General features: G+C 36.0%; 1 protein-coding gene and 1 long non-coding RNA gene across 3 annotated transcripts in view; one reads left to right on the plus strand and one right to left on the minus strand.

The window, feature by feature from the left end:
• Positions 1 to 17858, minus strand: part of LAMA2 (laminin subunit alpha 2) — a 622418-nt gene that overhangs the window by 515524 nt on the left and 89036 nt on the right. The gene's annotated exons all lie outside the window — the stretch shown is intronic.
• On the plus strand, positions 444 to 16698 carry LOC309666718. Its single transcript, XR_014267259.1, has 2 exons — positions 444 to 4271; positions 4797 to 16698. It is a non-coding gene; the product is annotated as an uncharacterized lncRNA (long non-coding RNA).

Consider the following 17858-nt stretch of genomic DNA (forward strand, 5'->3'; position numbering starts at 1 on the left):
TAATATAAGGTGTTAATTAACTGACAACCACACTGCAATGTTGGTACTGTGTAGTCAGCTGGACTCACTTACTGGCTGCCAATAACTGAAGTCAGAGCAAAAATGACTGTCCTTAAAAATTTCATAGTGTATTACACACCTTGTAGATTTCTCACAAATATCTGAAACTGAAAGATTTGTAACTATAAAGGGTAAATCTATAAATGCCAAGGCTCTATCACTGCATTAAAATTTTTAAATTATTCAATTATTCTATAATATTCTATACTATATGCTATATATATATTATACTATATATATATATTCTACTATATTCTATACTATATGCTATAATATATGCTATATTATAATATATATGCTATAATATATATGCTATAATATATGCTATAATATATATGCTATAATATATGCTATATTATAATATATATGCTATAATATATATGCTATAATATAAAAAGGGTTAAATAATCCACAATAAATGTGCTCTGGCCATAGAATACAGTGGCAAATTCATGCTGTGATTTAAAATAATGTGGACATAAAAGAAAATTACTAGACCACGAATGCATTTCTCAAGTTAATACTCAAATGAGCCTAATTCCAGGGTTTTGCTTTCGCTGGAAATTAAACAGATGTACAGATATCAAGAGTACACAGGAAATACTTTTGAAAATTAAAACTCAAATGGTCAGTTTGCTCAAATATTTCACCAATGAATTAGGTATGTAATTCCAATATCATTTTATTTTATCTTAAAATAGATTTCATAGCCAACCATAAGTTTCTCCTGAAAGATTTCTTAAAGAAGTCAGCAACTGTCACAGACTTTTGTATCCTAACAAAACAGGAAGAGTTTCTTAAAATCGTGCTTTTTGCTTCACTATTTAATATGAGAAGCAGATTGCTTTACCTTCTTCAATTTACTGTGAAGAATTCTAAAATGAATTTTTATGTGATTATACAAACATGACTGTATTTTACTTTGAAAAATTTGTAAAGCACATATGAAGAAGTTTTTGCTTCCATAATAGATTGTAGCGTTTTCATCCATTTACATTTTGGGGAGCACTAGTTTTACCAAAATATAACAATAGAGTGTTTCATATTTCAGGACAGCAGAAGGAAAAAGGACTATATCAATTGATACAAATTTCTGTTTGTAAACCAGTCATCATTGTTAGGGGAAAAAAAAAGTAGGAGGAAGCAAACCTAGGAGAATAAAGTAAGCTTCCCAGCAGGATGCTGCTCTCAGGAAAAAAAATAAACAAAAATCACAAGAAGGTGATTTTACCCTTTGTATGGGACAGATTGTACAATACCCTAAATCCCAAGAATTTATTCTTTGAACCAAAATTCAACCTAAATGATCATCTCTATGTTTATACTTGTTTAAACTGATTGAATCACAATCTTCTACCCAACATTAAAGAAATAACATTGAAATTGTCCCCTTTATAATGATTAAAAAGCATTTTTAATACCTACATTCTTAGATGTGTAGAGTAGTTCTTTCAACCTTTAAATACAGGAACCCATGCTGATTAAAATATCCTCTTTATGCATATATAGAAACATATAATATTGTGTGATTTATGTACTGACAAGTCCTCACAGCTCAATTAAAAACTAATTTTAGCTCATTTGTTTTAGGTAACAAACAACACACAATGAAAGTATTTCAGATTAAAGCTTTCAACAATGAACTCTCTGATTAAGGCAAGATAAATAAGAGTCAAAGTGGCCTGCTTGAAAACAAAACAAAAATACAAACTAGTCTTTTACCATGTACTTGGCTTAAGGCAAACCAATAAATATTTAATAAGCTCATCACAAAGAAGTCCACTTCTTCCCAGACACAAAACTCTATCGGGTGTTATTACCTCTAGCTGTGGACCCAGAGCTTCCATTAGCAGGATCTATTATAATAGGAAGTTGAAGCACAGAACAACTTATTAGGAGCTCGGGCAGCCAGCCAGGCTCTAAATGCATGTTCATATTTGAAGATATATGTTTTCTTTGTTAGATACACATTTCTGAGATGTTTCACATGCATCTCATTTGTTGTTGTTTTATTCCCATGAGTTACAATAAAATTGTCCCCAATTAAACCATAAATAATCAATAATTAGAATAATTACACCCTTCAGGGAACCAACAGGAAATACAAAAGAGAATAATATTTTTTCTGAAAAGCACAGGCCGAGGAAGAGCTGAAAAACAAAAAAAGCTAACTACATATTGTGTGCTGCAGAAGCCTGATAAACACTTCTCTGAAACAAAGCTATATGAGATATCCTGGCTTGTGCTAGAGCTTTGAGTTTAGTAATATTTCAGCAGTGGCCATAATAAATAGAAAGCATTTAAAAATAATAAACATTTATAACTACTCTTAGTTCTATTTAGCAAATTATCTAGAAAACTGGCTTTTATAAATATCAATGAAGTTTGATGTGAAGTGAAAAATAGTAAGTTACATTTTATAAGCTCTTATTATGTGCCAGGTCCTTGTATGTATTATCTGTAATTCTTAGGACAGCTCTGTGAGGCAGAGATTTAATAGGCAGAGTACCTGAGGCAGGAGAGGAAAATGTCTTGCTTTCTAGTAGCCAGCTAGAAAAGGTACATCAAGAATTTCAACACAGATTCAAAGGTCTATTCTTACATAGCCCATGCAGGCTATTTGAATCCTATTTTGTAAACTGATGTTTTATAAACGGAGCATATTTGAGCACCATGCATGATTTCACTCACTCAAAAGAAATTAAGTTCACATGATTCTTCTCTGCATTACTCCATCCTCATAATTTATATTTAATTTTTACAGTTTTTAAATTTTAGAACAAATGTTTCACATGTATATGCTTTACTACAATTCAGTTGTCAAAATTTTGAAGGATGGAGCCCTATTTCAGTAATTAAAAAATATATATATATATATATATAAAGTATCAACAAACTTGTTTAACTAAATATTACAGAATTCAAGAAGCCAGACCCACATAGTCATAATATCTTCTAGATAATCATTATTTTTAAGCAGCCTACACCCACACATCACCACCACTGCCATTCTTTATAAAATGTTTTTGTGAAGACAATCCTTTGGCTTCTAGAAACTCAATATTACTTTATAGAACAATTTTGTCCTGTTTTTCATTTAATTGACTAGGAAAGGATAATTTCATTTTTATTCCATATCCTATTAATTTGAAGTGAATCTAATAGACTTGATAAATGAACAACTTTAGCATGAAGAAATTTCTGAGTTTTCTAAATCAAATGCTTCAGTTTTAATTTATTTGGCTCAATTCAGATGAAACTTAATCTCCATCAACATAGAAAAAAAATGTGGAGAACCAAATTTCTCTTAGTCCTATGATTTCAAAGACTTAAAGAAAAAAAAATATTTCTAATTTATTCTAAATTCTGAGAACTTATGAGAATACCAATCACTATTTAATTGTCCAGGCAATGCTTACGCAGTATTGGGCTCCGTGCCTCCTGATCCCTTCTCATGCCCATGGTAGCATATGTAATGTACATTATTCTAGTGCCTTAGTCTTAGGCTGGCCTAGCAGGTTTTGTTTAATACCTAAAACTCCTTTAGTAAAACATTTGTCCATACCTAATGTGTTTATTTTTTATTGAAAAATGCATTTGATGGAGAAAATAAAATGTTACTTGCCCAGGATCACATTTTCATAGCCTGTGCATTGGTTTGGCACTAGCAAGCCTATTTCATTAACAAGTGGACACTTTATTTTTTTTTCCACTAAATTTGCACTGTCATGCCCCCTTTTAAAACTCCTTCACTTGTCCTACCATGGTGCACTCTCTAAATAGACTAACATTTCACGTGCTGATTATCAGATCAAATGTTGAGCAGTACTTGCACAAATAAAAATAATAAAGTAAATAAGCAAAATAAAACCAAGCTATGACTAAACAACAAGGTTCTACTGTATAACAGAGGGAACTATACTCAATATCCTGTGATAAACCATAATGGAAAAGAATATGAAAAAGAATATATATATGTATAACTGAATAACTTTGCTGTACAGAAGAAATTAACACAACATTGTAAATCAACTATACTTGAATAAAATGAATTAAAAAAAAAAAACAAACTATGACTTTGGCTGACAGAGTTACCCTGGTTCCTGATTTTCCTTTAAAAAAACAAATATAGTGACATAATTTGAAAAAGGCATTTCCAGTTCAAGTTGGTGACATTTTTCTCTGAAAAAAGAAGGTGAATTAATATGAATGTAAATATTTAGGTGAGTATTCAACTTAAGTGAGTACTCTGGTTAAGCTAACTTTATTTCCATCACAGTAGCAAGAGACCAGTTAAGGGTCATTCATTTATTCAAAAAACATTAAGTGATCAGTTTGTGCCAAGCACTAATCTAAGCCCTGGGAATACATACATTGTTAAAATGTGAGGAATCAGTGACCAGCATGGAGAGCAGCGTGCTCTTTTTCTTCTCTACAACTTCAGACTGAGCTCCAGTAGAGACCTAAACTCTAAGGGGATGTTTATCACCTTTGCAGGCTGAATTAACCCCCAGGTACTATAAAGAAGTTAGCAGACCACCCACCGGGAGGGTGATGTTTTCAATGGTCTTTCTTTAATTTAGGAGAGAAGATTCTTCCACTAAACTCTTTGAACAACTATAACATTAAGCCACTTCACAAATTGCCTACAGGGTTATAGCTTCTTTTTACTCCTAAGTAGGGTAACTTCTAAGAATGAAAGTTGGTGCTACTAGCAGTTGTATCAGGATATGAAGTGTAAACCGGCATGGTCCTGGGCAAACAAGGATATGTAGTCATACTATCTATAAGGCACTGAACTGGTTTTGATTTGTTGAACTGAACTTTTTCTTCCCTCAAACCCAAACATCCAAATACACACACACACACACACACACACACACACACACACTCATGCACGTACACTTGCAGACTGTCGATTTCAAAAGTTGATTCAACCATAGTAGCTACATGAACTTGTGCAATCACTAAGCCTTTCTTACCCAGTTTATTTATCTGTCAAATGGGGTTAATCTCTATATTACAGAGTTTTGTGATAATTATAATTATATAATTTTTAATTCAGGAAAAGTGTTTGGCATATAAGTTTTAAATGTAATACATACTTATTATTATTATAATTATTGTTCAACATGGACTTTGGCCTTTGGAGGGGGCACTAGAGATTATCATAACATCTAGGATAGTGGTGATCCTAAAATCATTGGTCAGTAATAGATATCCCCTTTTCTGTTCTCATCAAAACACTGTTAGAAATTTCCGAATAGTTAAAAAATCTCAATTGCTTTACATTTGAAAACTGCAGGCTGAGTAACTACTATGATAAGGTATTCTATCATATATTTCATAATATCACCTCATTCAACTGTCAGGTACAAACTGGAACTTGCCATCTACCTCTAAAAGGATTAAACTATGAGCCGCTGCAGCTGCTGACCTTCAACACCCCCTGAAAGGAATTCAGGGTGGAGATGAGGAGTGAGGCCCTCTGTTCTCTGGGAAAAACTGGCAGAACAGGTCTTCAGATAGTTAGATATATTCAGGAGAAGATTTTATAAGCCAAATTCTTGCATCTCCTTGAACCTAGAAAAGCACTAAAATCCTTCATGGTGACGTCTGCTCTTCGTGACTAGCAGTAATCTTCACGACAGTAGCAGCAACCTTCTGCAAAAATGTGTGCTTGATTGCATGTACTCCCCTTTCACAAAAATCACATATATACTGACCTTCCCACCTGCCTCTTTGGAGCTGTTTCTCAGAGCTATCTGAAATGCTATCCCCCGGGCTATAGTCCTCATTTTGCCCCAAATAAAACTTAACTCACAACTCTCAAGTTGTGCATTTTTTTTCAGTTGACACAATCTTCACCACAGATTTATGGAACAAAAGAAAAAAGTTAACTAACCCATCTAAAGTCAAAAACGTAGTCATTGACAGGCCAGGAATTGAACCTGGATCTTTTAACTTCAAGTCCAGGACTGTTCCCTTCAAACTGAGTTTTCCCTTTTTCCTCTTCCCTAACCATCAGACATACCCTCAGAGGCTTTGGAACATAAAGTTTAGACACATGATTTGTTAGATAATCTGCAGGGAAAAATACACTATCATATACTGGTCTTGAGATTGGAAAATGGTCATACCCACACCGAGAGGAATTTGAAAATATCTAACTAATTTATATTCACGTTCACCCTTTGACTGAGTAATCACACTTTTAGGAATCTATTTAAATACATAGTGAAAAACATATAAAAGAGACATACACAAAACAATTGCCTTCGGTCTACTTGTAGTAGCAAAAGACTGGAAAAAATACCCTTAAGTGGATTCTTTGTATAAACTATTTTGAGATATTCCCCTCAAAATGTAAAGATAATCCAAAACTAAAGAAAATGGTGACACATAAGGGAGAGAATAAACAGGATGGATAGACAGAGACAGAGTCTAGTTTTCCCTGAACATATCTTTATTTCATAGATTTGACTTTGGAACTATGAAAAAGTTTTACATTTTTATGAAAAAAAACAAAACTTTAAAAATTGTAATGCCAGGACTTCCCTGGTGGCACAGTGGTTAAGAATTCACCTGCCAATGCAGGAGACACAGATTCAATCCTCAGTCCGGGAAGATCCCACATGCCATGGAGCAACTAAGCCCGTGCGCCACAACTACTGAACCCGAGCCCTAGAGCCTGTGCACTGCAACTACTAAGCCCACCTGCCGCAGCTACCGAAGCCCGTGCGCCTAGAGCCCGTGCTCCGCAACAAGAGAAGCCACCGCAGTGAGAAGCCCACGCACCACAACAAAGAGTAGCCCCCGCTCACCACAACTAGAGAAAGCCCATGCGCAGCAATGAAGACCCAACGCAGCCAAAAAAAAAAAAAAAAAAAAAAAAAAATTGGAATGCCTTAAAGCAAAAAATCACATAAAACAAATGAAGCTGTGATTAGAGTTGGTAGCTTAACCACAGAAAAATTTTTTCAGGTGAATTTTTTTTTAAAAAAGGTAATTTGACTGCACATGCCTAGTGGGATGTTTCAGAAGTACAAAATAATGACTAGGAATTCTTTTAAAATAATTTCAAAAACTATGTTGTATATGATAATATTGGTATTATTCTAAAAGTACATATACAGACAGAGAGATACCATGACAGAGCAAAAAAGTTATTAGGAATAAAAGCTTTCAGTAGATGAGAAAATAGATACAATATAAAATATAAAAAATTAAACATAGCCCCATTATCCTAAATGGACATACCAGCATGAACTCATGATGTATTTTCACTATCAAAAAATACATATTTCCCACATGAGCCACTGCAAGACCTAAAAACTACCGACATATTAACAGTGAATTGCCCTACAGGCCTAGATGTGGCCTAGAAATATCATTTCCCACTACAAGGACCAGAGTTCCTGTGTGAAATGACTGTTTCTAAGAGTAAGACACAAGCAAGACAATCCTGCAACATCTTCATATGCCAGACAGCACAGAAAATAGCAAAGAAAATTGAGCTGTAAAGACTAAAAAGCCAAGTTGAAAACACTCCCACCAGACAAAGGTGGGGCAATTTAAGCAATGACAGGGATAACTACAATGAATTGAAGGATATCAAATATGTTCAAAATCCATGAGTTCAAAAAGATACGTGGACTCTACAAAAAAGGTACAAATGAACTTATTTACAAAATGGAAATAGAGTTACAGATGTAGAAAACAAACATGGTTACCAGGGGATAAGGGGCAGGGAGGGATAAATTGGAAGACTGGGATTGACGTACACCCACTACTATATAAAAATAGATAACTAATAAGGAACTACTGTATAGCACAGGGAACTCTACTTAACACTCTGTAATGGCCTACATGGGAAAATAATCCAAAAAAGAGTGGATATATGTATATGTATAATGGATTCACTTTGCTGTACACCTGAAACTAACACAACATTATAAACCAACTATACTCCAATAAAAATTTTTTTTAAAAGATGCAAAAAGCCAACTAGTCACCATTAAAGGTGATTAATGAACTAACTGATTTTTCCAAAAACTTGGAAGTAAAGGGAAAATATCAAGTATTTAATCTGTTTTCCTGTGTGAACTCTACCTGGGGTTAAAAAAAATAGTTAATGATGGAAAGCTTTTCTTTATATAAGTATTCCAGCAAACATATTAAAAAAGAATGTTAGGGGCTTCCCTGGTGGCGCAGTTGAGAGTCTGCCTGTCGGTGCAGGGGACACGGGTTCGAGCCCTGGTCTGGGAGGATCCTACATGCCGCGGAGCGACTAGGCCTGTGAGCTACAATTGCTGAGCCTGCGCGTCTGGAGCCTGTGCTCCGCAACAAGAGAGGCCGCGACAGTGAGAGGCCCGCGCACCACGATGAAGAGTGGCCCCTGCTCGCCACAACTAGAGAAAGCCCTCACACAGAAACGAAGACCCAACACAGCCATAAATAAATAAATAAATTAATTAATTAATTAATTTTTAAAAAAAGGAATGTTAGATTATCATTGACTGATGATAAAACATAATTATTGTTTACTTTTTAGTGTATAATGATATTGGGATTATGTTTTTAAAAATAATCTTTGTCTTTTAGAGATGCATTCTTACATATTTGCAGATTACAGATTATATGATAAGATATCCAGGATTTGCTTCAAAAGAATACAGTGAGGAAAGAGGATAGTCAGTAGGGTTTCAGATAAAAAAAAAAGACTAGAAGGGTAAGCTGGGACGAAGTGAGAGAGTGGCATGGACATACATACACTACCAAATGTAAAAGAGATAGCTAGTGGGAAGCAGCCACATAGCACAGGGAGATCAGCTCGGTGCTTTGTGACCACCTAGAGGGGTGGGATAGGGAGGGTGGGAGGGAGACGCAAGAGGGAGGAGATATGGGGATGTATGTATACGTACAGCTGATTCACTTTGTTATACAGCAGAAACTAAAACACCATTGTAAAGCAATTATACTCCAATAAAGATGTTTAAAAAAAAAAAGACTAGGTGATAAGTAGTGCTTATTGAAGTGACTAATGTGTACTTGGAATTTTTTATACTATATTCTCTATTTTTTATGTTTGAAATTTTCCATAATAAAACATTTTTTAAATATTGGAGTATTAATATCAGATTCTCCAGTGGGCTCCAAACCGAAGTTTTACTTTGTTTTTGTGTGCCATTTTGTTGACACCTCTAGATCTTGAGTCAAAATTTCTTATTGAAGTCAATCCCTTCCCCACAATCATCCAATGTTTTTGTCTTTATTTTTGCCTCACTTTCCAATAAAATGTCTACTCCTGCCCCAACATCAAAAGACCAGAATTTTGCCATAAGTACTGAATAGTTTAAAATTGCATAGTGGTTTGAAGTGTTCAGGCTGGTAACAGCACTGTAAACCTTGACTAATCCGTATTATATAACAGCACCCTTCAAAAAAGCCCAGGAAGCTATCAGTTTCTCCTCAATCTGCACAAGCAACCATCTGACCCACTTTCCTTCAGAGAGACCCAGTCCACATTCAGGACCATGAACATCATGGACATAAATCTAAAAAGAATGAGGCAGGCTATGAACAAGAGTTTTTTAAAAGCTGTACTTACAAGACACTACATTATGATTTATATCAAATGAATAAAAAGTGATACAGTCTTTGAATGCATAATAAAAATCATGTACTTCAGACCTACTGACTAATTAATTTGTAGAAGATCTACACAGAAGAGCAAGAAAATGATAGTTTCTAGTAAACTTTGAAATATTCATGAATCTTTATTTTCCATCCCGATTCAATGCAGTCAAGTGATTCCCAAGGTGCATATAGGCAACTTATGTTGTTTTGTAATACAAACACAGCCCCCTGAAAACTATCCCCCTAAGTACTCCACCCCCGAAAACTAAGGAATCAAATAAAATTTAACTAAACCATGTCTCTCGCCATCTAAACTGACTATCAAGATTAAATTACATAGAAATTCAGATGGAAACCCCAGTAAGATTCGTGAGAAACGTCTCTCTTTCCCATTGCAAAAACTTCATTAAATTTTTCATCTCTACAAAGAAACTTTGTTTCATCCATAGAAAAATGCTTTTTACTCTGAGAAATTTGTAATTTGATCCTGCAGAATTTGTAGGCACAGCATTTTTCCTTTAGAGGTGTACAGAAAGTTGAAAGACAGCCATGTTTTGAACAGAGAAAATGAGAAGTTTAGAGAAAAGGAGAGTAGCAGAGGGAGTTCACATCCAGATACTTGTTTCTAATGATCTTCACGTTTAAATACATGTGAATGGGTCCTTAATGAGAGAAGTAAGTTTTCAGACATCTGCCAGGAATGAGGAGGCATTAGTCAAATCAGTTATACATAGTGACTACAGCACAGCAAGAATGTGAGCAGCTGATGAACAGAGAAAGATCATGTCCGACTAAACATGAGAATTTGCTAGTAGTTCTGAATTGTCCCAGCATCACAGCAGAAAACAAAATAAAACAAAGAAGAATGATGTGGTGGTCAACCATATCGGGGCACGGGGAAATGAGAAGGACTGAAAGACAGGAAAGGAAAAGGTGGGATTGGCAAGAATAACCACACTGCAAAATTCAGGTAGTCGTGCATGTGTCTATTACATTTATTCACTGTACACTTTTTTATGTATTAGCACTGGATATAAAATGATGAACATAGGACAATATTTAATTGGGTTTGATTACCTTAATTTTCAGTTTAATGAAGGAAAAATAACTATCAGTGGTGCATATTAAGTAAATGTCACAATTAATATTTGTATTATGTGCACAAAATACTTACCTGTGTACTTGACCCAAATCCCTGAAATTCAATTTCCTAAATAAATGGCAAGTGCAGCCATTTCTCTCCACTCCCTCTGCTCATTTCAGACCATTACCATTTCTTGTCTGGTCCACTGCAATATTTTTTAAGCCCTTTTCTTGCTTCCCTACTGCCTTGACCTCCAAAGCATCCTTCAAAGCTCACTTTCTAAAAACCAGCTCTGAAGCTGTTGCTCTTCAAGTTAGAGTCCATCAATAAATTTCCATCCACAGATGATCAAATCCAAGCTTCTCAGCAGCGTGTTCTTGCATCTTCCTCACCGTCCTCTCCTTCTATCATTCTTTCACAACACAATGTTTACTGACCACACTGCCTGCCTATGCATAATAGAATACTCCCACTTCCTCAAGCCTGTGAACATTCACTTTTTCATTCTCTGGGGGGTGAAAAACATGAATTTACAGGAAATTCAGAGTCAGCAGCATCTGACGGACCAATGGGAAAAAGCTCAATCCATTATTAATCAAAAAGGTAAATGAAGACCACAATGATATATCATTTTCACTCATAAAATTGCCAAAAATTAAAATTTATTTAACATTCTACATCTTGACATATTCACTCAATATTATGTTTTTGAGACCTATACATATGGGCATAATATTGAAATAAAATTGCAAATAGTAGTTTATGGAATGTACACACCATTTTAAAAATTGTAAAAACATAAATGTCAATATTGACTATGTATATATAATACATATGTAAAAGTATTTTTAGTGGAAAGGAAAACGGCCACAAACCCATGATGGTGCTTTCCTATAAGAGAGGCAGAAGAGGAGTAGGACTTAGGGTAGAGATAGAGGTTAGTTGTATTTTGTTTTATTTCTTTGGTGAGAAAAAGAAAACACGACATGTCAAAAGTTGTTATTTTAAGAGACAGGACTGTGGGTATTTCTTTTTTCTGTGTTTTTTAATTTTCTCAGTATAAAAAATGAATAAACAAAGAAAACACAGTTAATATCCTCAAAGAGCAAAGCAGTGAAGAAGACAAGCAAGGAAAACCACAATTCTGATAATGTGTGACATGCTGTTAGAGGGCTAGACTGTGCTGTGAAAGCAGAGAGGGTGGGCTGCCTAACTGACCAGGAATTACAGGATGGCTTCCAGAAGGAGTCACTGCCAATTAAGAGATGAGTAGAAGTTGAGGAACTGGGAATTGGGGATTGTGTTTTTGTGTTGAAGGCAGTAAGAACAGCATTTACAATGGAAAGGCAGCAAGAGAGAATAGGATATTCTGGAGGAACTGGAAGTTCATTTTTAACGCCTTGGGTTCAGATGGTGTACAGACAGGTAATGAGAATTGAGGCCAGAAAGGCAGGCAAGGGTGAGATCCTGAAAAGAAGTATTTCCAACTCTCAGGACTTTGAACTCTATCCTGATGGATGGGAAACCACCAAAGACTTAATCAGGGGAATGATAATACCAGGTGTAGATAACAGAAAGATCACTGCAGGGAGATTGAACATGACCTGCACTGGCAGAGAAACAATAGGACAGAGGGAGGGGAATCAAGAAGTATTTAGGGACTAAAAACTACAGGACAAACTTAATTACATGTGACTATGAGGAGCAGAAAGAATAAGACGAAGCCAGGCTCTGGCTTAGCCATCTGGATGAATGGGATGCCGTTCATCAAATAGGGAAATATGGGAAAGAGCATGTAGCTTGGTTTGGGGAAACTGGAAGGATAAGAACTAAGACTTTCTAAATACTATCTTTTGTCTAATCCTACATTTGTTCAGTGATTGGTATCCCAAATTTATTTTCATGTTATTAGTACTGGTTCAAAGAAATCTTAAGATATACATATTAAAATCAAATCTACTTTTGTTGTTATTGAAGTTCTCAAGAAGCAAGAAAAAAATAAAATATCTACCCTAACTTTCTAAAACAGACACATAGTTCACTAAGTATTTGTGGAGGGAATATTAGAATAACAATCATGATATTTCAGCTGGTAGAAATATTTTTATACAAAAGTTTCACTATCTCTCTGGCACCATGGAAAAATAAGCTTATTTATTTATAGATGTGAAATTCTTTTAACAGATATGTAGACAGCTTGATAAACACAAGTTTCCTAAACTTAACCTAATATGACCCATTGTTCCATGAGAAATGTCCCTCAAAAAAAAAAGAGAATGGACTTTTTTGGTTACAAAGAAAATTAAATACCAAAGAGAACCTCTTTAATCAATATGAAAATCCAGAACCTGGCATGTTATTCATATATGTGAAGTGTCATTTCAAGTGGGCTATAGTGCAGGAAGTCCGGGGATCTACAGGACAACCAACAAAATATTTTAAAAGGTACAACAAATGTTACTGTGTATGACACCAATCTAGAAAAGTAAAATAACCATTTTTTCCCTTACACTGTTCTAATATATGATATCAGAAATGACTGTTGACAACAATTCATAAAATGTTTCTCCTAATAGCAGACAGACCTTTCATTGTTTTGTACCATAACAGCAGTGACAGCCTACATTTATTGAGACCAGACATGACACTAAAAATCCAATCCATTTCCTATTTGATACTCTTCCTATCATTTTATCATATCAGTTACACTGATAGCTTTTGCAAGCCATGACTGAGCTACTCTATCCCCCATGGTGTCAACACGAGTTTACTTTCTAGGGGGTTCCATATCCAGGATAAAACCCCCATGGTTCCAAAGGGGATCCTCTACATATCCACATATAAATATTTAGACTTTTTAACTACCTCTGTCGAGATTATCTGTGGTAGAAAAAGTGGTGCCCTCCAAACATCCCATCTGCTCTTCCACGTCACTCAGATACCTTGCATTAGGTGAGGCCGTGTGATGGGGTTCTGGCCAGTGACCTACAGGTATAAGTGGTGCTTGTCATCCTGGCCAAGAAAGGAGGAGATGCATGGGATTCTCCAGGTGTCCCTACATCAGTCAAGGTGCCCCGCAATTGTCCATACAGTGGAGCACCCAGTAGTTTCAGTCCTAATGTGGCTATTTGAGCAGAGCTCCTCTTTCTACCTCCCTAGTAATCCAAGTTGGACAAGTAATGTGAGAGAGAAGAAAAAACCTTGTTGTATTAAGCCACCAAAACTGAGGGGTTGCTTATTATAGCAGAATAATCTTGATTAGTATGAACCAATAGAGTACACTCCCCAAGGTCAAATGTGCCACCATCTCAACTGTCTCCCGCTCTTGTGGGGAAAAGGTGGATATTTAAAAAAATTATCCTCAGTTCCTTCTAAATAGTACCTGTTTTAAAGAGAAACTTTAGGGCTATAATTTTCAATAGTGATTTTACATCTACTTCGACGATTATATTACACAGAACTCACACTTCTGAAGACTTTGATGACAAGAAAGAGCACATTATCTTGCAAGATCTATTATCAAAGGGCTAGACTAGACAAGTCTTCATTCACTTAAATATTTTTTGAGCCCCTCAGCGTGCCAGGCACTGTTTTAAGACACTGAATGGAGGAAACTGAACAAAATCAATCACAGTCCCTGCTCTTATGATGCTCCCTACCAAGTTGAAGAGAGAAGCATTAATACAACAATTATACAAGCAAATATAAAACTGTGTGTGATAGTCTTGAGTGCTGTTTGCCAAATACTCCCAGCTTTCCACTTTCTGGGCATACAGATGGTAAGGCTGTATACCCTGGCCCACTATGGGTGAGTGGGGGCCATTTAACTACTTCTGGCCAATGCACTGTGAGAAAAAGTAATATGAGTCACTTCTGGGCTAAATATTTAATTGCTCCAGAGCTATCTCTTTCCTTCCATCATGGCCACCAGCAACACTGAGATGATGACTGCTCCATTAGTGACTAAGATTAGTAGAGCCCTGTGCTGACTACAATGAACATACACTGTGAGCGACAAAAAAGTTGGTTGCTTACAGCCACTGAGATTTTGGGGTTGTTTGTCTCTGCAGCATAACCTAGCCCATCCTGAGTAATAAATTTCTTCTAAATTGTGCCTAGTGTTATAATTCCAAAATATTTTAACTATGCTATGTAATTTTGACAAGGATTTTATGAACTGGTCACTTGAGCATAAAAAAGTTTTATAAAATTACTCTAAGAAGTTAGTACCATAATTATAAGGGGAAGTGAAACCCACATTTTTAAAGTCTTTTTAGCTTTTCCAGATTTCATCTGAACACTTTTATGACAGTACATCATTCTCTACAGCATGAGCACTAAACTCAGTACTTCTCAAGTATAGAGTCTGTTGTCTATGGAGACCACAGGTGCTGTATATCAGACAAGCTGGAGCACAGCCTTGTAATACAGTTTGTTCTAGCAAGAGGCAAGTTAATGCATGCTTTGAACAAGTTCACCTCCCAAGCGATTTGTGCTTTTCAAGAAACCTTTTTAACATTTTCTTAGCACTCATTCCCTCTAGTAATCCAGTTGCTGGCATTTCGTTTTGTCTTTTATGCTCTTTCTCTTGGCAGATGAACCAGGCTGTTGCTTTCTTCTCATGACATGAGTTCAAAGGAAAATCAGAGAAGTCCAATTTTCTTTTTCTGAACCCAATTTTCAATGTATAAAGTACACTGATGCTTGCTGACTATGCACGGTTAACGTCCCCCAAATATCCCTGTGCCACTTCCAGTGGAGAAATTTGGAAAGAAGGCAGGAACTTTAGGATTTACCTAATTAGGGAGTATGCAAGATACTGCCCTTGATTTTTTTTGTAAATAATGTTTTATTGAAACACAGCCACACCCACTCATGCACGTGTTGTCTATGGCTGCTTCTTCCTTACAACAGCAGAGTTGAAGAGCTGCCACCATATGTTTATTATCTGGCCCTACACAACGTAAGTTTGTCTACCCCTAACCTAAATGGTCAATATTATTTAATTAGGATAATGTACCAAATACTTAACGTAACCTTTAAAGCCTTTCTCTCTAAACACCTTCCCCAACCCGCTGCCCCAATTTGCCTGTCCAGCTCCTACTCATACTCCAAGAGTCACTTGCTCAGAGAAGTGGCTCATGACTGCTGCCTGACCTGAAAATCACGTTCTTTGGTGACACACCTTCGAGAACACCATTCCTTATCTTACCTCATGTTCTCTTAGCTTGATTATTTGATTATAGTCTGTTTCTCCCATAGGCTGCAAAGGTCTTTAAAGAAACGAGAGGTCTGGTTTTTGTTCAGTGTCTGTGCTTAAGACACAGAGTAGGTGTTCAGAAAAATAATTGCTGAAAGAATACTTGGATTCTTGGGATACACAGACTTAATATTTTAAGTTTCAACTATGCACATACAGTTCCAATAATTTATTACAAATATTCATGGGTAGTTCCCCTCAGGTCCTGCTTTGAATCTCACAATTGTTTGGTTAATGTGTGAGTTCATTAGCTAGTCAGTGAAGCTGCTGGCACCCAGGATACTTATTTTATCGCAGGCTTGCTACTCCACACTCATCTTCTCTCATAGGGTAAATCAGGAAATAATTTTTTTAACGGTTTCTTTTTATAAAAGAAGTTCTCCTTAAAAGAAAGTCAACTGACAGTGCTGAAAGTCCTTTTTTGTTTGTTTTTGTTTTTATTTATTTTTGGCTGTGTTGGGTCTTCGTTGCTGCGCACGGGCTTTCTCTAGTTGCAGCGAGCGGGGATTACTCTTCGTTGCAGTGTACAGACTTCTCACTGTGGTGGCTTCTCTTGTTGCGGAGCACAGTCTCTAGGCACGTGGGCTTCGGTAGTCGTGGCACGCAGGCTCAGCAGTAGTGGCTCGTGGGCACTAGAGCACAGGCTTAGTTGTGGCGCACAGGCTTAGTTGCTCCACGGCATGTGGGATCTTCCCAGACCAGGGCTCGAACCCGTGTCCCCTGAATTGGCAGGCAGATTCTTAACCACTGCGCCACCAGGGAAGTCCCATGCTGAAGGTTGTTAATTAGAATATATACATTTGGGATTCATGTAAAAGTAAAACATTGATTTTGCAGTATTTCCAATCTGGAGAGGGAATGAATCAAACATATTCTCTGAGGCAAACAAGAAAAAATTTTCAAAGTCTTGAAATTGTTTCCATATGATTTCCTCTGCTATAAAACTACTTATCAAAATAGTGGTAAAACTAGATAGAGGTTGAAAATAAATTAACTTTGTGAAGTGAGGACATATTCAGAAAATACTCGTCTCAACAGAAACCTAAATCAGGTGAAATGTAAAGTATATATAATCATTCCTCTGAAGCAAAAGAGGCTGAAAGCAGTATTGAAGCTAATGAACCAGCATTTATCATAAGTAAAATTTGGTTTGCATAGTTTAAGAATCTTTCTCTTTCAAAAAAAAAAAAATTAAGATGAGAGGCTGAAAGGTGATCACACAGCCTTGTGAAGTTCTTCCTAACCAAAGGTGATCATAGATAAAAAGGTTATAGACCAGGAAAGGCATTCATCACAGATATCACCAGAATAAAATGCATCTGTGAACATATCTGAAGAGGAGAAATAACCAAATATGTCTTCTATTGGTAGCACATAGTGTTTTGCTATATTATACTAGGAACCCCAATTGGGGGTTATAAGAATAATAACTTATGCCCATATATTGGCATTGGGTCACAAGGCTACTGTATGGATCAGTTTCATAAGTGCTGTATTTGAAGAATATCTTGCAACACAACCATGAAACTTAACCTCTCAGAATTTCTTTGTATTCATATGTACTAAAATGACATTTACAGATTTGAAGGTCCCAAGACACATTCCTCATGAATGCTGACAGCATTCACATCATACGCTCTTCATTAGTGAGATACCACTGTACAATAATCTGAAATATGGAAAAAATAATTTCTTTTGTTATGATGCTTCTCTCAAAGAGAAAAATCAAAATGTAGAGTACACCGTCAAGCAAAGCATCTTCCTCTCCCATGTTGATGTCTTTCACAGTGTTCCTATCACTCCTTTTCACCCTAC

This window comes from Balaenoptera physalus (genome assembly GCF_965194825.1).
Source record: "Balaenoptera physalus genome assembly, chromosome: 9".
NCBI lineage: Eukaryota > Metazoa > Chordata > Mammalia > Artiodactyla > Balaenopteridae > Balaenoptera > Balaenoptera physalus.